The following is a 22,749-nucleotide window of genomic DNA, read 5'->3' as shown; positions in this document are numbered from 1 at the left end:
ACTACACTAATAAGCAAATACAAAAAACATGTAAAGGAAAACTAATCTACTGTGTGCTCTAATGCTCCAATCACCAATTGGAAAATACTTTCTTGGACTATTTTGCTAAGCATGGATTACACAGTTAGATAAATCTACAATCAACCGGTTGAACATACTTGCATGAATGGAAAATCTAAACTTGAAAACTTGAAAACAAAAAATTGACATACTTGAATGAAATCAAAGCAAAACTACAAAACAAAATCTACTCTTCCTTACATTCTAATATGCTCCATGACATCTACTTCACATCTCCTTCCATGTTGAGAACATCAAAACTTTATTCAAATTCTTCAAAATTGCAAAGTACAACAAAGTTTACAAAGCTCTCCAAAGATACCAAAAAAAACTTCTAAATGAAGGAGAGAGATCTCCTATTTATACAAAAAGATGAGAAGCCATCTCATTAATGAGAGTCCATGAATCTCTCCCTATACCTCTAGAGTCCTAATCAAAATAAGAAATGATAAGACACATGTATTCGTAGAGTTTTAATACAATTAGGAAATGTGACACATATCCTCATGATCCCATGATCCTCTCCACTCAAATTCGAATTTGGCCTTAGGGTGCCACATAAAGGTCTTCTAGAAGCCTCCTTTTGACCTACACATGTCAACAATCTCAACCCACTTGTTAGGTATAAGCATATGCACATTATTTTCTAATTTTTAACCACAAATTCACTTAAAAAGACTAAGAATTAATAAAGTTTGGAAAAACATAAATGTGACTCAATGATAATGAAAGTGAGATGAATGTAGTGACATGGTAGTGAAATGAAGGTGAAATGGAGGTGATATAATGGACATAATAGTGAAAGTGTAATGGAAATGTATGACAATTTCAAGACCCAACATACCCCCCAACTGAAGCTATTGCATGTCCTCATGCAATATATATTACATTAATTCTTTTGATCCTTGAGCTTTGGCTTAACTTTGCATGATATCATTTGATAACTTCATACTTCTGCAAAGTGTTTTACTTGAATTGCAACATGGTTGGTTCTTGTGTTACAACCATATTTTGTTGTTGCATTCTATTTTGATCTTTGAACTTTGCATAATGATATTTTGATTATTGTTGCAAAGTATATCTTTATTGGATTGCATGATGGTTGGTTCTTGTGTGACAACCATGATTGTGTTTGTATCCAATTATCCTTTAAGCACTTTTGAAAAGCCATTGTATGCTCATAATAATAATGTAATATTGTTTAGATAATCTTCAGCAAATTCACATAACCAATCTTTTGTCGACGCGTTTCGAACCAACCAGTGTGGTTCATCGTCAGGACAAGTTGAAGAACCAATCCCCGGTTTTCTCCCCGTTAATCCTTGCATCCTATAGTATTACTACGGATTAGTCCTATTATTATGGAGTGTATGAGTGATTAATAGGTTATTAATTAATTTCGAGCTAATTATTGTATTAACCTTATCCCGTTTATGATACTATTGGGTATATTATAATTAGATTAGATTTTTGTTTCCATAATTTCAATTATTTATGCATTTTTATTTAATTCTACTATTCCTTTAGAATTGAAATTCCCTTTAACTAATTTCTCATATATTTAATTAGTAAAAAAAAAAAAAAACCCTTTTTAAACCTTATAGGTAATAATATATTTACCTAATGACATAGTTAATTTTAATAATTTTATTGGAATAACAGATTATTGAATAAATATTGATTATTTAATGAATATAAATTATTAAATTAATTATAAGAGGAGATCTAATTTACCAAATGACCATTAGTTTTAATGATAAATAAGAAACTATTATTAATAAATATATGATATACCAATGGTATTGAGTTAGTTTGAGTTAGTCATTTTTTATAGATATACAATTATTAATAAACATGTACTTTAACAATCCTCAATTATGGTATTTACCTAATGTAACTAAATTCTAAGAATAATAATGATACTATTTGTTTGTTTTTTAATAATATTGGAATTAAATTTTTTTTTTAAGTAAATATAGATTTTTTAATAAACATAAATTATTGTATATAACTTATTGTTTTAATTTCGAATGGGCCATTATATTTAAATAATAAATAAAAATGATATATTTTAAAAAACAAATAGAGAAGATCTAGTTTACCAATGGACCATTAGATTTAAATAATTATCATTAAATAAATATACAATTACCTAATGTAACTAAATTCTAAGAATAATAGTAATTTAATAATATTTATTTGTATTTAAATAATATTGGAATAATAATAAATATAGATTATTTAATAAATATGAATTATTATACTAGATATAATTTATTAATTTAATGACCATTATAATTAAATAAAAAATATGGATTATATAAATATTATATATTATTCATTTTTAGATATACATATACCTTTATTATTAAACGAATTCATTTAGTTAAATTAACAAATGAATTCTTTTAATATATAAGTTACCTGATTTAGCTAATTTCTAATAATAATGAATTATATATTATTTGTTTTTAGATATACATATACATTTATTTAAATTAACAAATGAATTCTTTTAATATATTATTTACCTGATTTAGCTATTTTCTAAGAATAATAATAATTAAATATATCTAGAATATTAGTGGTTTGACTAGGATCATTAGGTCAAAATTAGTCGTTGGCAATATAGCCGTTGGAGTCTCTGCACACTCTATTTAATCAAGCTAAGCCAGATTGGTTCTTCAACTTGTCCTGACGATGAACCACACTGGTTGGTTCGAAACGCGTCGACAAAAGATTGGTTATGTGATTTTGCCGAAGATTATCTAAACAATGTTATGGATCACAGAAGTCTAAATTCCTTAATAATGTAATAGTTAATATATTTTGGAAGTATGTGGCCTTCTAAATATGATATGAACATGGCAAGATATGAATATGAATGTATTCCCCCCCCCCAACTGATGGTATTGACAATTTTATGAAATGAGGAAGAGAAATGTTTTTCCAACAATTATCATTCTAGCTTTTTATGGAATTCTATGGTCAAAAGTTAGAAAATGATGTACCTTAACTTACCCTTTGAAATGGATGAGTTGTATGTGTGGTGGCTACAAAATTTTGATCATAATCATCTTTAAGTGGCTGGACAAAATGAGTCATGGATAAAAGAGTCAAGATGGATTTTCATTGCTTCTACTAAAACTTGTTGAATCTACCGCTGAATAGTGCTGATATGTTTTATATCTACTCCAAAATGCTGAAAATAATAGTCTTCATGTCTTCAAAACTCATTGGCACAATTCATACTATGTGAAGAGATGTTCTGATGTCGAACATAGTAGGAAATTGTTGAATTAGTGGCCATTAATGGATGCCATTAGTCAACACGAGAACTCTCACCATTTATGACAATGAGAGTCAAGATGCCCAAACACATCTTGCTAGGTACGAATAAATTTGCCGATGTCGAGTCATCTAGAAGATCCGATGAACAAGGGCCATTAATGTATTCCCATTGTTCATCAGCATGAGGATTTGCCATTAAGACATGCAAGCCTCAAGGTGTTTTTGCAACGAATTTAGACTCAAAGGACTATGGACTCAATAATTTGCATTGAAGAAGGGTTTATTTGCGAAATGAAAATGACAGGAAAGGAAAAATGAAAATGGAATATGGCAATGAAAAGTAGTAATGGAAATGGGAAATAATCATGTAACTGAGCCTCTTGCTTTTATTTGTGGGTTAGGAGTGGACAAAAAGTAATGGAAAGTGTATGTGAATGTAAATGGAAAATATGAAGCGAAATGAGGTGAATGGTTTATTATGAAGTATGGATGTAATGGAGACAATAGTATCTGAAAGTTTTTCAAGTGTTTGGATCTGATTTTGCATTAGCATGTTTCTTCTTTGTTGCTGATCATCCTCTTATGAAACAAATTGGTCTCTTAAGAGAGACATTATTCACTTGTAGTCATTTGTCCTTCCTCCTGGAACCTGCAAAAAAAACTAATACTTCTTCTGCAATGGAATGTAAGATTATCAAAGGAGAAAGGTGATCAATCTCTCTAGTTATGATATTTACACACAAAACTAAGAATTCATATTAATGAAACAAGTTCACAAAGGAAAACCAAAAGAATTTATACCTGCTTCAGAATTAGTGCCTCAAGTTAACTGTTGTATCTTTTCAGAAATTTATTTCATTATTTATTGTTTCAAACACTGATGATGGATTTCTCATTGTGTAGATCTCGTCGATATCTTTCCAATGACACTTGAATCATCGAAATCTGATTTCGTATGAGAAAGTTAGGCTGATTTGAACAGTGAGGTTTTTCAGTTGCAAAATTGATGTTTAGCTGCGGAATGACTTTAGTTGTGGAATGGCTTTAGTTGCGGAACGACTTTAGCTGCGAAATGTGCACAGTTTCTGTAGCTAAAAATCTTGAACAGAAATTTAGCCATTCATTTTTCATCATCAGTCCAAAATTAATCAATACCTTTCAGAAAAATGAACAAATAACCTACTTATTTCATCAATTTTTATTTTTTATTTTTTAATGAAAACTGTGCTGACAGATTTTATATCATCACATGCCTTTTGATAAGCATATAATACAAATCCATTGAACACAAATTTAGGCTATCTGCGTGTGACATTTATAGTTTATACCATCAGCCAAAAGAAAGTTAAGGTACTGAAGTCTTCCTATCCCATGACCAATGATCAAATTTAACCTCCACAAATCTCAAATATATTTTAGTTTCAAGATGCTCACATTTTGAAATCATCAATAGAAACCTATCCATGTGGTGAATTTAGAACAGATGACAGTCTTACTATGAAGAATATGTATGCACTCCATAATGCAGACAAGGAAAAATATTGTGAAGGCACTACAGAAGCTAAAATTCAATAAAGCTGAAATGCCTTAACCAATCATCTAAACTTGAGAGAAGCTCAAATAGGACGGATAGGGCAACCTATATTGTCGTTTATGAAATAGGACAGATAGAGCCGCCTATATGATTGTTGATGTCCCAAACGATCTCACTATCATACTGACTCTTTCAGCAAAAGCACATGAGGTGATTCTCTTTCTGGTACATGGAAAGGATTTGACACAGCATCCACATATGCAGCATGAAATTGTCTGAAGAAACTCCTAATATTTGCATTTTTCAGGTCCTCATCTATTGTGACCAAAATGAATTTCACCTTAGTGTTTGTCAAATATCCATACACTTTATAGTTTTCCCTTGGATAAAGAAGTCCAAGATATGTTTCATTCAAAGTTGACCCAATTTTCTTCGAATTATTTACTCTTTCATCAATTACATCCAGAGAACAATGCACAATGTAGTGTAGCTTCAAGGCATCATCACCATCAGTGAAACTTTGTATGTACAGAGGATTATTCTGCAGATCAACTACTGCAACACAAATTATCATCCTTTCCTGCAACTTTATAGACTACCAGACAATAGAAATTGCATCATATATCTCCTCTAAATGCCTGATTCTTTTGAATTGAAGTTATCCCTTCAGATCGACAATGGTGTGACCCGGCCTTTCTTAAGCACTGGAGGCAGCCACAGCGTCTGGTTGAATAGAAACTAGGCAACCAGCTATGTAACAGCACGGACCCCGTCTACGATTATAAGGTAAGACAAAAGAATCATCTGAAAGTAAGGCATCGAGCTCCTTTTTTACTCTGCAAATCTCTCTTTATCCACCGCATCAACCAAATAGACCACGACATCCACCTTGGCATAATGAAGTACGAGTTAAAGACGGAAGGCATTAAGTTGGGAGGCATGGTAGGACACGTGGTGGAGTAAGATTGAATTCCAGCACACCATTGATTCCCAAATCAAAATTCCCCTCTCCAAGCACGTCGAATTAAATCAACAGCCTGTTCATTAATTCAAATTCATTTTTCTTCACGCGGCATGCAAAAAGAGGCTTTAAAGAACCAAGAAATTCTCCCAAACCGCCACGAATTTCTTAAAACCGTTTCTGGGTTATCTAATTGACCCCGTCCCCGAAAAAACCCTTGTTTTATTTTTTCCCAATTCGTCTTCATTTGTCCAGATCGTGTAGTTAAAGTTTGACATTTTTTACTATTCTGCGTTTTTGTGAATTACTGCATTCGACTGTAAAATCAATTTCAAAGGAAAAAAAAAATTTGTTTTCAGATGTAATCATAGCGTATGAACTAGTAAATTTCTGTGATCTTGTTCCATTATTGAAGTTCTATTTTCATGAGGAAGTTCGGATGGCTAGAGTTTCAGGCATGCCAGAACTGCTCCGAGCTGGAAAATTGGCCATGGATAAAGGACAAGCACAGAGATGTAATGAGTCATATGTTAAGCAATTCTTGGACTATATTATTTCATCCCTTGTTGAAGCATTACATAAGGAACCAGAAACAGAGGTCCTTACAAATATGTTAAGCTCACTAATTGAATGCATTCAGATTTTAGGTTTGTTGCTTGAGCCTGGGCAGATTAAGAAAATGGTTGACGAATTCAAGCAGGTTATTACAGCTAGCATGAGCAGAAAACGAGAGCGCAATAAGAGATCAAGGTCTAAGGATTTGATGCTGAGGAGGGGCCGAGCAATGGCTAAAAAAATGCAGTGACTGTGTGACTGGAAGGAATACGGTCCAGTGAATGTCCTCCAGACAAGGAATGCAAAGATTTACTACGTCCACCATAACTTCAAGAAATGCAGAGATTGTTTTATTATGTGAAACGTGAATATTTATTTATTTATTTTGTTAATAAAATTACATATGTTATATTTTCAAAAATTAAAAATATACATATATATTTTACTAAACAAAATAATAAAATATATATATATATATATATATATATATATATATATATATATATATATATATATATATTTTAAAAATTGTTTTGTTAATAAAATTATATGTTATACTTTCAAAAATTAAAAATATACATATATATTTCATTAAACAAAACAATGATTTTTTTATTTTTTTTTTAAACATAAAAATTCTTTTTCTGATCCTCTAGATCACACAAAGTGCAGGAGGAGAGCATACTCGAGAAATTATAGATTTTTTTAGATGTAAGAAATAAGGTCTCCTAATTACACTTCCCCGGCAATGGTGCCAAAATGTCTAGTCAAATTAGTGTCCTAAATTGCTCTACATAAATTATCAATCCAGGTATCGTAAACTGATGAAGTGTGGTAAACCATATGTGCTTAGTTAACCCTTTTTCTTACTTCGTTGTTTTATAGTTTATGTTGTTTTTGGAGGTTTTTTTTCTTATGCTTAAGGAAATTAATCTAAGAAAGAAAAGTTATGCTTCTAGGTGAAAATCTCTAAATGTTAATGGTCAACTAAATCTAATGACTTTCAATGTTAAAATCTAATTTCTAAAGGAAGGAGAGAAGGAAACAAATCAAAACTTTGAACAGTTAGATTAATCTAAGCCGACAAAATGTCTATGAAATGAAAGCAGAAATGATAACAACTAAATGAAATTGCAACAAAATCTTCATCATTCTAAAAGAAGTAAACATGAAAATGCAAGGAAAAACTCAGTCATTAGTAAGACATTTCACCACTTAGTCTTAGGTTCAACCATCAACGAAGCGCTTTTGGAAATATCTATTTAAATCACGAGTTACTAAATTGATAAGAAAATGGCATTAAGCTATCTAACTCTAAACTAATGAACATCAAGAAATCTCATTCATAAACACAACATTTCACCATTTAGTTTGAGGATAAATCATCAACGAAAGGCTCTGTAAATATTTTTTTATATCATGAGTGACTACACTAAGAAGAAAAAGGAATTAAACAGCAAGAAATCTCATTCATAAACTCAACATTTCACCATTTAGTTTGAGGATAAACCATCAACGAAAGGCTTTGGAAATATTTGTTTATATCATGAGTGACTACACTAATAAGCAAATACAAAAAACATGTAAAGGAAAACTAAACTACTGTGTGCTCTAATGCTCCAATCACCAATTGGAAAATACTTTCTTGGACTATTTTGCTAAGCATAGATTACACAGTTAGATAAATCTACAATCAACTGGTTGAACACACTTGCATGAATGGAAAATCTAAACTATTAAACTTGAAAACAATAAAATGACATACTTGAATGAAATCAAAGCAAAACTACAAAACAAAATCTACTCTACCTTACATTCTAATATGCTCCATGAAATCTACTTCACATCTCCTTCCATGTTGAGAACATCAAAGCTTTATTCAAATTCTTCAAAATTACAAAGTACAATAAAGTTTACAAAGCTCTCCAAAGCTACCAAAAAAAACTTCTAAATGAAGGAGAGAGATCTCCTATTTATACAAAAAGATGAGAAGTCATCTCATTAATGAGAGTCCATGAATCTCTTCCTATATCTCTAGAGTCCTAATCAAAATAGGAAATGATAAGACATGTTAGGGCCTAAATCTACCTCAGGCTGAGAAAGGCAAGATCTAGGGTAACATCAAACCACACTTAACCTGGTAGCTAGCCCTACTAGGTCAGGAGAGGGCTCTCTCCTTGTAAATCTCATAAAAGATGGCCAATGGAGCTTGAGATGACTGCTGTAATGACTGATTTTAGGCTAGGTATATGCTCAGAAGAGTTTGATTGAATTTAATTTTGGTTTGCTGGCTCAAATGTGAAAGGCAGATTTGAGTCCGGGGAATGGAGACAGTCTTGCAGAGATCTCTATGGGGAGAGGTAGGCAAATGGTTTAGCACTTCAAATTGAGAGATGAAGAGCTTTTAGACTGGTGAGGAGTTGGAGAGGGCATGAAAGTCTCAGGGATCCTTTTCAAACAATTGAAAACATAAATAACTAAACAAAACCCTAGGTAGAGCAATGCAACTTCAATGAATTCTACCTTTATCCTTGTTTCATTTAGTTAAGATGAACAGAGAGAGATGATGGCATACATAAAACACATATAAACTTGCAATTACAAAAGGAAACACAATACCAAATCAAGTTGCCGCAACAATCCCATAAAGTGCTGCAAACCCTGGTCTATTCCTTAGCCAAACTGCTTAAAAGAGTGTACAACAATGCTCAAAGCATTCGCAAGAGTCCAACCTTTCTCAATGACTGAAAAACTAATAGATATAGGCATCAAACAACTCATGCTAGGCTTTAGGGGTCGAGCTCATGAGTTTAGGAGCTATTTCAACAAGATCTAAACTAAGAACTGAAAAGTAGGTAGTGGAACAACATACCTCTATAACCTAGGAAATTGATTCATTCAGTTGCAAACTACTTTTTCATGATGAATCTACCTCTATGAGTGAAAATTTAGCATAATTACATCAAAATCCATCAAGTCACATTAAATTACGTCATGAGTTTGAATTCTCGAAAGAGAAAAGTCAAACTGTGAAGAAACTAGGCGAAAAACAACTTTTTTTTGGCAAAAATGAGCCAATTTCCTCCAATGCGCCGCGCTGATTTCCCAATGCGTAGCGCCTTTTTGCAGCTGATTTTCAAGGCCTTTGTGTGCACCAAATTTGGTCCAAGTGGGCCTTTTGGAAAGGTCTGCTTGTCTACTTTCTAAAACAAGTGGAATTTCTGAACTTGGCCTCCATTTGCACATCCAAAATTGACTTCTCCTAACACTGCTTCCTGTGTGTCCAAAAATGGGCAGAAAGGCCATTTTTTAGGTGTTTTTGTCCTTTTTTGAAGCTCAAAACCTGTCAAAATTTCTTGGCCAAGTGAGGGCATTAATATTTTTCCATGAAAAATTCAAAAATGCAAGCCATTTTGCAAAATTCCTAGACAAGTGAATGCGTAGTGCCGGTGGCACGATGCATTGGGCAGAAAAACCTGTTTTTTAGCCCAAAAATTTCAAAATTGCAATTTTTTTTCCAAATTTCTTGAAATTTGGGCCAAGTGTTCCTCATCGGGTGCTTTGTTGGGCAAAGGAAGCCTCAGCCAAGATTTGGAGTCTATTTGTCTCTTTTCTCTTCCTCATGGATTTCTTCAATTTTGCCTTCAAATTCCTGATTCTTGTTTTGCACACCATGTTTCTTGCCAACTAGTGGTATGCCATGTTCCTCAACATGTTTTTCTCATTGTTGGACTTCTCTAGCATCCTCTCTAGGTGCATTTTTGTCCTCTCAAACCAAGATTCACGATTAGCTTGAATTTCTTGCTCAAATGTGGTCAATTTGATTTTCCTCCTCTTGGCAGCTTGCCGGTTTGCCCTTATGTTTTGGAGCTCCATGATAATTTGCTGATCTTCTAGCTGCTTGTTCCTCTACTCCAAATAATTAATGATCCATTTGGCTCTATCCATGTTGAGAGACAAATGTTGAATGTCATCTTGCTACTCCTGAATGATCTCTTTAAGCTTTCAGCTTTGTTAGCCCAAATCGGTGTCGTCATCTTGAATGAGGATGAAATCTGTCTCATGACCTCCTGAAGGTCCCTCATCATGCAAGGGCTGCTTACCCTTGTCCTGTACCTGCTCTGCTGATGGAGGAAACGAGACCCCTTCCACCCCGGGTGGAGATAGTACTCGTTTTGTTGCTGCAAACAACCTTCTAGTGCCCTTTTGATATGTGATAAACACTGGCACACTAGTGGTTTGTGTCTCATGAATCTCCTGCTGATGTGAAGGCTCTCCCACTTCATGAAAAATTGTTGGGGGTACTTGAGGACCTGTAAAGACCTCATGTGCAATGAAATCCTCCCATGAGATGTTCAGTAAACCAAGCTGATGCAAGACCACAATTTTGATTAGTGCAAGATGATATATGTTGTTATACTGCTGCTAAAGAGGCTTCTTTTGTACTAGGGTGGTCATCTTCTCAATGTTTCGGAAAATGAAATAAGGGAGGTTCATCATCCTTGCCCTAGTAAAGTGCATCAAGAATCTGATATGATAGGCATATAGGCGAGAAAATCTTCCCTCACAGCTGAAATATCTAATTATGAGTTTCATCAAGGGAGCATATGTGTTCTAAAGATACTTGAAAGGAAAAACTCTGCTGATATGTCTCTGAAATCTAGCCTTGATGTAAGGCTCATAATGATCTCTGTCTATTAGCTGCCTCTTATACCATTGCTCAACTACATTTGGAATGTTAGTTGCTTGAGCAATAGTCTCAGGTGTCAAGGTGAATGTCACACACGCCAAAGTGACTTGGCCATTATGAAGATGGAGCACAAACAATCTGGCCAACTCTAGGTGATACTTGACTCTCTCCACCATCTCACAGAACTTATAGCAAGATTGGTTTTGAGAGCATGTGACAGCAAGAGGATATGCCAACAACTCGGCAAGTGAAGTAGGCTCCTCCTTGTTATGTTTTCCACCCTTGTGAGGCCTCCTTGGTGCATGCATTTCTCTAGAAGAATCACTGACTGTCTCCTCATCTTTGTCATAGGAGGATTTTGACTCCATGTTTGCCAATGTTTGAGTTTTCTTAGATGAGTATAAAGAGATTTTATGGTGTCTTTAGGTTTTTTGATTCCAAGGCTATGAATGTTTGAGGGACTGTGGAGGCAGTGTGTATGAGGGATTTTGGAATGTTGCTGACACGCTTTTGAGGAATAGAAGGGTTTAGGGGATAATTTTTTAGAGTTTGGGAATAGTAATTAGGGTTTTGGGATAATGGGATTAGAGTTTTAAGGTTATAAATTTAGAGATATGGGGTTAAGGGAATGGGTAGATGAAAATGTAAAGAAAGGGGGAAAATGATTGAGGGAATGAAGGAGTGAGGGAGTGGGAAATGGCTAGGAGTGAAATTGGCAGTAAGAAATCCAATTCATAAACCCTATGCAATTGTATTTGACAAAAAATGCGAGGTAGGGTTTTAATTTTTCACCATTAAATCACCGTAATCACCAAGAGAAATTCATTAATTGGACATGGAGGGATGTTGACTTACTTGAACAAGTGAGGATTTGGCAAATTTGTGAATTTGGAAGAGATTGGGAGTGATTTTGGGACTTGACCCCTATGCTTCGCGCCACCTCACAAGTGCGTCGTGCCTTCTGAGTGCGCCGCGCCCGTTACAAGTTTGCACTGCAAAGCGCAGCCCAATGCGCTGCGCCCTGATTTTTCTCTTGCCTTTGGCACAAACTCACTCTCTTGGCACTTGGAAGACCAATACACTTGCTCTCTTTCTCTTGAGGATGCAAATGAACTTTTTGAATATGAAAAATAGTTTATATATATAGCTTTGATTTTTCATTTACAAAAAACCACTTTTCTAATGTTTGCTTTTGACTTGCTTTTAAAACTCTGTTTTTGGGTAGTTTGCTTTATTTTTGCCTTTGATGGACTGAATGCTTAGACTTTTTATTTTTCTTTGCAGGTGATGAAGTTACAAAGGCTTGGCAAGGTGACCAGGGCTGCCTCTGAAGTTATTACATATAGAACAAACATTGAAATTACATCAAATTTGTACATGAAAAGATCAAAAACTTTGTTTTTCCTCAAAACAGGGTTTTGAGGAAAAATCAATCACTAAGCATGTGATTATGGAAATTATTGTTGTTGAAACTTTATTTGACCTCCTCATGTGCCTGCTGACCGTTATTGAGCATTTTGAAGACCTTATTAACGAAAGCCTTGACCTAGTGAGGCCTAAAACCCTAACAATGACTTTTGTAAATTTAAAGACAAAAAATGACTGTAGATGATCTGGATGTATGAAAATGGGCCAGCAGGTAAAGGACATGAGGGGAAAATGTATAATATACCGCTACCATCAGATGATCCATGACCCTAATGGAATGTAGCTGATCAAGTGACACACCTAACATGCAATGCAACAAGAGAATTTGATCACTAATGGAAGGATGAAGATACCGACACTAACATTGGCTCCAATGGGGATGGTAGCTCCAGGGAGGTGCCAAGAATTTGTTGTGCTCTACAACAACCCCCCATTTCATATCATTTTTATTCACAAAACTATCATATGAAATGGGTCCCTTTAGATGTTGATTGGTATCAATATTGTATTATTTAAAGAAGGTTCGAAAATCAAATGAAAACATTATAAAAAACCTTTTTGAAAAACCCATTTTGATCATATTTATACAAATAGATCAATCTTTTATCATTGCGATAAATCGATCGCAAGGACATATGGAACATAAGTAAATGGCACATTGGTTTCCGCCGATGCGATATCGCTATCGGTTATCGGCAATGTTCCATGCACATTCTTAAAGCGCCCCCAGGCCATTCACCCCGATGCGATGCGATATCACTATCGGCGATCGGCGATTTACTATCCATGTCTCATATAATGTCAATACTCCCAATGCGATGCGATATCACTATCGGCGATCGGGGTTTCAAAAGGTGTCAATATAAGAGGTTAAGCTTTCCCCGATGGCCGATTGCGATAAAGCGCAGATTTAAAAAAGCCGTTAAAATGGAGGGATATTACGATCAATTCATATTAAAAGCTTGATCTGTCCAACAATGATTCACCTGCGCTCAACCGCAAAAACATCTACAGCACGCTTAAACGAATCATTCGGCCGATTAATGATATAATGGGCATTTAAGGATTGGCAGGTTTTAAACGGCCATTTAATGTAATTGTAAGTCCTAAAATCTTCCCATGGATTGTATCCGCGGCCATTTTAAAAGTTAATCTCTCACCACGCATTGATCAATATATCTTCCCATATTGGAGTTTTCACTGCCAATTCTCTATGTTACGTTTATTTTCACTTCTGTGCAGAACTCATCCAAAGAAGAAAACTCAAGAAAAATGGGGAAGAAATCTAAGAAAACCACAGTCGCTTCCGTTGCGCCAGCCACAGGACAAGCTGTCGCTGATCCCTCAAACAAAAAGAAAGGATTGATTTTGGATACTACATGTTCTGGTCTCAGCAAAACTACTTGGCAAAGTACCTACAACCTGATTGAAGTCGAAGAACCTAAAGTGACAACAGTACAGGCTTTTGCAGATTCAACTCGGAAATCTGATGGTACTTTAAAGGACCTGGCTAACTCCTTCCTTCATCGGATAGCAGCTCGGGAGCAAATTCTCCCATATACAGATGTAGTGCAATGGGCAAATTGAGGAAATCCCGATCATGGAAAGAACCTTCTGCACCAGAGACGGGAGGATTTTCGGGTCATTCAAGGCTGATGATTTAAGGCAAACGTGTCATTTTCCTGAGCCAGAGAAGAAGTACAATAAGGCATTTTTGGAGAAATTCCGAAAAGAGAATGAGGTGGAATCTGAACCCATCCGAGATTGGAGACAAAATCCAGCGAAACACAAACATGAATCTTCCGGTAAGTACTCGGTTGATTCCCTATGTTCTCCTTATTATTATGCTGGAATAATGATGTGTAGATTGTGGGGATTGCACGACTCTTCTAATTTCACTATAAAAATGGTTCCCTTGATGGAAGCGGCATGCAACAGGGAAATAATGGACTGGGCCACTATTCTCTCAGATAAACTAGCAACTGCTGTTCTTGAGTTTAGAAATAAGACCCGTGTTACTGAAAGAGTAATTCCCCCATTCTATTACAGTGCCTATATTTTAGACACCTTGTGTTTTAATTCTGAATTTCCCGTGCTCGGCTGGAGGTGGACGCCACAAGACCCCACGCCGATTCATATATACCATCAGAAATTGTGGAAATCCTCGTATAAGCACCATTTATACCAAGTCTGCAATGGCTTTATGTTACCTATTCATTATTCTATTTTTGATAAACCTGCTCCCAAGATTTCTTATCAAGCCGAAATTGACTTAACATCAGTAGGAAGATGGTTCGGGGAGGAGAAGTTCACTTATATAAGAGTTTTTGGCAGCCAAGCCGAACCTCACGTCCTTCCTTTGTACATACCTGATAAACTATTGGCGAGGGAAATACCTTACTAGATTATTGCTGAGAGTGTTACACAAACTCTCAAGAAAAATAAAAAACAGGGCTGGCCCTCTTTTCCTTTGAGATGCGGTGTTTATAACTTGCATGATCTCAAACATGCAGAGAAAGAAGCTACTAAAATGAAATCGTTAACTCTAGCAACTCTCCCTAATAGGCAATTTGATCCCAACAAAGTCGCCTATAATGCACTCGAACAGGCCAAATTGTCAAAATTTGATCATAAAGAAGATATGTTTGATGACATGTTCTCTTCAGCTGAGTCAATAATGTAGGTTAAAGCATTTGCCAGAATGAAATATCAAGATGAAGGGTTGATTGAATTTAATAGACTTAGAGAACAGAGGTTGCAAACTCTGCCTCTAGATCTATTAGCAACAACCCCAACAACATCATCAAGCGAGCCTGAACGGAAACAGTCAAAGGAACCTCCGGTTTCAACAAAATAACAAGAGAATCCACAGGATGAAACTCAGGAGAAAGAGCAGGAGAAAGAGCAGGAGAAAGAGCGGGAGAAAGTGCGGGAGGAGACCCAGATGAAAGAGCAGAAACAGACCACCACTGAAGTAAACATGGATACTCATATTGACCCAAAATTGCTCCAGGAATGGCGGCAATTTGATTCCATTATCAGTGGTCTGGAATGTTCAAAGGACACTGAAACTTCAAAGGCAGCAGACACACAGGAAACCACTTCACCACAGGTTCTAAGTGGAACCAGCGGCCCACCCATTTCAAAAGAGGTAGAGATAATACCAAAGGACCCCTCCGATCAAATCATTTTGCAGGTAGAAGAGATTCCTCTCTTGGATGTCTTCTACAGCCCAAGACATAAAGCTGTAGTAAAACGACAGAGGAAGAGAAGAAGGACCGATCAACCTTCCCTTTTCCCAGAACAGACGGTCACGGGCAATGTGGTTTGGAAGGAGGAATTTGACCCCTCCGATGACCTGACAAAACTGTCACAATATGCTGGAGCCTATTCGGCAGCAACAATAGATAAGGCATTGGAGGTGAGTCTTTTACTGAAAACAAAGGATCAGGAAATTTTCTTGTTATAGGCACGACTAACTGAAGCAAAGCAGAAAGCGGAGTAGGCAGAGCAGCAATTGTTGACACAACAACAATTAAACAGTCAACTGACTCAACAATTGCAGGCAAAAAAACAAAGGATTGACCACAGCACAATCCAAAAGCAGAAAGAATTGTCAGAGGCCTTGACCCAATTGAAGGCAGCGAATGAGAAAATGCTGAAATCGAAAGATGAGAAAATCGCTAAACTATCAGCCCAGATTGAAAAGACAAAGGGCGTTCCACAAGTAGCTGAATTCAGAGGAGAAGCACTACAGATAAATAATGCATTGATAGCCCAAATTAATCTTCTATGTCAACAAATCGCCCAGGCAGAGCCACTATGCGAATTAACGGCATCCATAAGTAATAAAGTAGACAAGGCTAGGACTGAATTGGATCAAGCTGAAGAAACGATAGCTGCATTTCTCGACTGGCAAGATACTGATCAAGGAAAAGCGGCGAATTTACCAAGAATCTTAGAGTCACATAAAGATATACTCTTTACAGAATGGCAGTCCCAGTTAATGAAAGCTGAGAGGGCAGCTTCAAGATGCAAATCAACTTCAAGCAATTTAGTTGAATTAGTCAATAACACTCTCTACTTATCAAGCATGATTTCCCAATGCACACTAGGAAAATTGACAACGATGAAAACATTGGAGCAATCATGTTATCCAGATCTAGAGGAAAAGGGGAGATTAATTGCTGGGATTAACAGTTTAACCTGGGACACCTATTGGTTCTTCTTGGTAAAACCAAACACATAGAGAGCCGCCCTCAAGTGCCTTATGGATGCAATCGGGTATATTATCCCCAATATTCAGGATGCCACCTATGCCGCCCAGCTCAGCTCTCGCCTCAACAGACCACCCGAAGTGGAGCCGATGCTTGCGATAAGTCAGCTCAGATTTAAAGGCAAACAGCCTACTTGATGATTCATGCCGCCGACTGCCAGATTGCTGAAGAAAATAGGATCAAAATCAATTGATACCAATTAAGTAGGATTTCAGTTTCGTAGATAGTTAGATTAATTAAGTATTTATAGACCCTTTCATTGTTTTGGAAGGGGTCGTAAGGTTTTGTACTTGACTGAAAGACTGAAGTTGCACTATTGTGCTTCAGCCATATTCTTTTATAAAACTGGACCATTTATTCTAATTTCGACAAGGAAGCTTTTATGCAAATGTGCACTACTGTCTTTGTTTGGAAGTATTTCTACATTGAAGGAAGAATCATAGATAGTGATTGATATTGGGAGTGTTTATCAGCTCATATGGTACTATTATCTATGTCTGTTACCCATTCTTTTCATATGAATTGTTATTTAATTACCTTTGCTATTATCGAATATACGTATGTGTTTTAATAGCATTCACGTATTCCTTCCACTATTGGATGTTTATGGTATGCCTTTCCTTTGATCATATATGTGTCGATGATATAAATAGTGTAGCAATATTGCGCTAATTCTTTGTTTAACGATTTGAGCAGAGTAATCCTGAATGAATAAAATCCATGTTTATTGAATAGAGTCATCTACATGCCTGTTTATAAACATAGATCATCAAGCGCTACACTTTAAAAGTACAATAGTTCACGGGATTAGTAGTAGTTCCTTTATTTCATCAATAGATTAAGCTATCCGCCTATCATATAATTAGTCAACCAATCATTCATTTATCCCGTTTATACATTTACTGGGAAACTGGTCCCATTATCCCCAGTCGGAGCCACCATTCCAAACGGAAAAGGAGCTGTACTAAGGTCCGGACCGGGTGGTTATCCCCCAATGTTGATACAACGATTTTCGGGGCATCAACATTTTTGGCGCTAGAAGGAGGGCCTCAACTGTGAATGGCAAGCAAACCTAAATCTGTAGGCCATTCTAAGAGTAATTCTCCCTCTGTATCTCCTCGTACTTCCCAATTGCATGCTGGTTCTCCAGTATTCAAACAAGAAGAAGAGGAATCGACTACCACTGCTCACACCCATCATACTCTAGAACAATTAAGTCTTGAATCCCCTGAAGTTCAGTCTCTTATCCACAAACTTCAGAGCTTCTCGATTTCACCACAGAAATCTGAGGTATCACAAAGCAGTGCGACTTTGCAGTTTAATCTACCTCACCCTCTCACCAGACTTCAGAGCGAAAAGCTCGGTATTGAACCTACTGAGTTCCCTTTACCCAAAAGGAAAACGGTGAAGAAATATACTGAAGGATCTGACAGTGAAGAGCTCTCATCCTCAACCTCCATCTCACTTTCCTCTGTGCGAAGTCAACCATCCACTCCCTCATTACATATTGTTGTTCATCAGGGACTAGGAGCTTTAACATCGCCATCTGCTCACTCCGCAACATTATTTCCTTCCCAGAAATTTGGAATTCCAACAGTAGTATCAACCACTACCACTATTATAATGGCAGATCCATGGACCAGGCCTGGTGCAGTCAACATGCCTGCACCATTGCATGCATTACCAGATGCTCCTGAAAAATGGCTACCCAAGTTTAACCCAGATGATGGGACCCAGGCTGAGGAACATATTAATAATTTCATGTTGGCAGTCAACTTGAAAGGAGTGACAGAACAAGATGTTGTTGTTAGACTTTTTCCTTATACCTTGCAAGGATCAACATGATCCTGGTATTTTTCTTTACCTTCTGGTTCCATTACCAGTTGGAACACTTTCCAAGAGTAGTTTCTTACCAAGTATGGAGATGATAGGTCTTTGGCTACACTAATAAACGATCTCTCCAATCTTAGGATAGAGCATAGGGAACTAATTAAGGAATTTAATGCCCGATTCAATAAACTCTTAAATAAAATCCCGACGGCCTCCAAATCAAGCGAACAAATTCGAAGCGAATGGTATATAACCGCCCTACCTGCCAATATAGCTATTTTTGTAGACAGGGCTGGGAAACCTACTTTAGCTGAAAACATGAAAGAAGCACTTGCTGTGGAGAAACACATTAATGCCCTAGAAAAGAAAGCTGCTCTGGAAGACAGAAAAGCCAAAAAAGTTTCTTTTAAAGATGATTCTAGGAAGAAAACCCCAAACGATCCATATGACATGGAGGGTTTGCAAAAGGTCCTCAAGACTTTGTCAAACGAAATGGTTGAAATCAAGAAACAGGTAGCCGAAACCTCAACCAAAAGACCCTTTAGAAATTATAAGAAAACTGAATCAAAACCACCAAATGTTATATCAAATGCAGATTCAGATCTTGAAGAAGGAGAAGAAGAAACAGCTACACCTACTGATGAAGAAGAGGAGATTGTTGAATGTCATGGGATGTGGGATTTCATACTACCCAACTCCGATTCTGATAATGAAGAAGAAGCGTTCCCTGTCACTACTAGGAGTAAAAGTACCTCTGAACCTGTTCAGGCAACTTCAAAGAAAAGGAGTGCAGGTGCTGCTACAACAAAGGAAAACGTATCTACAAAAAAGACACCTACAACAGTCCCTCAAAACCAACCTTCAACCTCAAATACTCCTTCAACATCTAAAACTCTGGTAGTATCCGATTCGATGGATTACAATATTGTTGATGATATGAAGAAAACTAAGGCAAACATTACCATGTTTGAACTTAGCAAATTAAAACATCAGCAGAAATTTCTTCTCAAAGAGTTTAATGCTGTTCCCACTTCACCTCTTCCCAGTGCTAAAGCTGCTGGTGATACAGGTCATCCACCTTCTGGTATGGTTGAAGCTACTGATGCAGTCCTATTAAGAGATAGATCAAACTCTCATACTCCACCTTTCCTTCTAACCTATGAGATCTACAATAGAAACCTGCACAACTATTTGATTGACTTAAGGGCATCTTCTAACATAATGCCAGCTTCAGTTTGTTCCAAACTGAACATTGAAGCCCAGAAGTCTGCTATTCATATTCTACAGTTGGACAGGACCAAAGTACAGGTTTTAGGAGAGATTAATTCCGTAACTATCAGGTTATCTGCTGATCCCAGAATAGTACAAAGGATTGATATCCTAATAGCCGATATACCTGAATTTTACGGTTTGATCTTGAGTAGGGATTGGTCTGAGAAACTACATGGGTATATTTCTACTGATTGGTCACATATGTGGCTTCCCTATAAGGGTAAGCCAAATCAAATAAGGATTGATCGAGAAAAACATATGACCCATACAGTTACTGAGTTTGAGCAAGAAAACCAACCAATAACATTTAATAATAACATTTTGGGGAACTATTCATCAGAATCATTCTTTGGCAACTTCGCCGCCCAGCCATCCCCTTTCTCAGTAAACCATTTTGCATCTCAGATTGAGAATTTTTCACAAACAGATAGGTCTAGATGTTTCAATGGTGCTGAGAAAACTGTAAATAAATTTGTTAATACTTATTTATTTTGGTCGTTATATTTCGATGGGTCCAAATCTAGTGAGGGCTCAGGAGCAGGATGTATTTTGATTAGCCCACAAGGGGAAAGAACAATGCTGTCCTGTAGGTTAGAATTTGAATGCACAAATAACACAGCAGAGTATGAAGCCTTAGTCCAAGGGCTATATAAAGCCATCGGCCTTAAGGTCCAATATTTGAAAGTGTTCGGAGATTCTGAAATTATTATTAAACAGGTAAGGAATACAATTCATTGTCTTTCCACCCATCTCAAGCATTATCAATCGCTGACACAAGAACTTACCTCCCACTTTTTGGCATTCAATATTTCTTCCATTCCCAGATCTCAAAATTTAGCAGCCGACCTGCTAGCCAATGTTGCTTCCAAGCTCCTACCTTCCGAAGACTACAGCCCAGATAGATTTTCAGTAGAGTTGCTTTTTAGGCCATCAATTCCCAACAATGTCACAAATTGGAGAGTATTTAACCATGATGAAGACATTTTGCAGTTCTTAACTTCCGAAAAGTCCTATGATGATCAAATCATCGAGGAAAACGAGCATGACCTTCAAATGAGAGGTAAACTTAAGGAAAATTCAATCCCCAAGCCTGTGGTAAAGCTTGAGGATCTTTATGATATTAAAGACAGGTTTAAACCTGTGACTAATGCAAAGCTCCATAGTTCTACCCTAAGGTTTGAATTGATAAACCTAGGCACTGAGCAAACTCCTCAAAACATTAATTTAGGATTAGGACTTTCCTTGGAAGAGAAGGAGGCATTCATTAGACTGTTAAGGAAAAATAAACAGGTTTTTGCTTGGAAATACGATGATTTAAAGACATATGATACGTCCATCATCCAACATACCATTCCAATGCTTCCCGATCAGAAATCAATTCAGCAGAAGTTGAGGAAAATACATCCGAACTTAGAGAGTCAAATAAAATCCGAACTTAACAAACTCTTGAAAGCTAAGATTATTTTTCCCGTTCGGCACTCAAACTGGGTCTCCAATATGGTGCCAGTCAGAAAGAAAAATGGCGACATTAGGATTTGTATTGATTTCATAAATTTGAACAAGGCAAGCCTAAAAGACAATTTCCCATTACCTACCATGGAGCAGATACTCCAATCAATGGCAGGCTCTGAGTTAATGTCCTTTCTAGATGGTTTCTCAGGATATAACCAAGTTCTGGTTCATCCTGATGACCAGCTTAAAACCACATTCATAACAAAATGGGGAACATATGCGTATCAGAAAATGCCTTTTGGACTTATCAATGCAGGAGCGATGTTCCAAAGAGCAATGGATATAGCTTTTAAAGGGTTGATTAATAGAACAATAGTCGTCTATTTAGATGATATTACTGTATTTTCCAAAGAGAGGTCAAATCATTTGCATGATCTAAATCAAATCTTTCAACGCTGCAAAAGATATGGCATTTCTCTTAACCCTAAAAAATCTTTCTTCGCTCTTGACCAAGGAAAGCTTTTAGGCTTTATCGTGTCTAAAGATGGTATTTATATTGATCCTGATCGGATCAAAGAAATCTCTGAAATCCCTTTCCCACATAATAAGAAATCCATGCAGTCATTTTTAGGCCAAATCAATTTTGTTAAAAGATTTGTTCCAGATTTTTCTCAAACTATTTTTCCACTTCAAACTATCATCAAGAAAAATCCAGTCTTTAAGTGGGGATCAACAGAAAAAGAAGCGTTTGATTTAATCAAGCAATCAATAATCAATGCCCCAGCCTTAAATACTCCCAATTTTTCTAATCATTTTACATTATACACTATCGCATCCACCTCCTCTTATGCAGCAGTACTCACGCAGCTCAACGATCACAACTTGGAAGCACCCATTTCATTTTTTAGTTCAAATCTTTAGGGTGCTGAATTGAATTACTCCGAAGTCGAAAAACAAGCCTTTGCTGTATTTAAAGTGGTCAAACATTATAGACCCTTCCTTTTGAAAACCCACACAAAAGTTATAGTTCCTTTCCCTGCAGTTAGGCAACTATTAATCCAAAGAGAACTGGGTGAAAAAAGGGCAAACTGGGTCACAGCGCTTCAAGAATATGACTTAGAAATTAAGCCAGCAAAGATTGTTAGGGGCCAAGGTTTTTGCAGGTTATTGGCAGGAGCATCCAATATTCCAGAACCAGGAGATACAGATCAAACCAAAGAAATCAACCAGATAAGTATTACTGATTCCGAATCACAGTATACAGATTTAATCTTTTATTTGAAAAATGGTTATGCACCTCCTAACCTGTCTTACAAAAACAAAAGGGCCATTAGGTTAAAAGCGAAAAATTTTACGATTATTGATGATGTGATTTTTAGGCAGAATTATGATTCAATCT

At 36.3% G+C, this 22,749-nt stretch overlaps 1 pseudogene; it reads right to left on the bottom strand.

Annotated features, from left to right (window-relative positions):
* Positions 1-4,820: 4,820 nt before the first annotated feature.
* On the bottom strand, positions 4,821-5,673 carry LOC149264667 (uncharacterized; annotated as a pseudogene).
* Positions 5,674-22,749: the final 17,076 nt, after the last annotated feature.

The sequence above is a fragment of the Pinus tabuliformis genome, chromosome 6, assembly GCF_031772625.1.
Source record: "Pinus tabuliformis cultivar Carrire ecotype Pingquan chromosome 6, CPIR1, whole genome shotgun sequence".
Classification (NCBI taxonomy): Eukaryota; Viridiplantae; Streptophyta; class Pinopsida; order Pinales; family Pinaceae; genus Pinus; species Pinus tabuliformis.
This window is presented reverse-complemented; position numbering and strand designations above follow the sequence as displayed.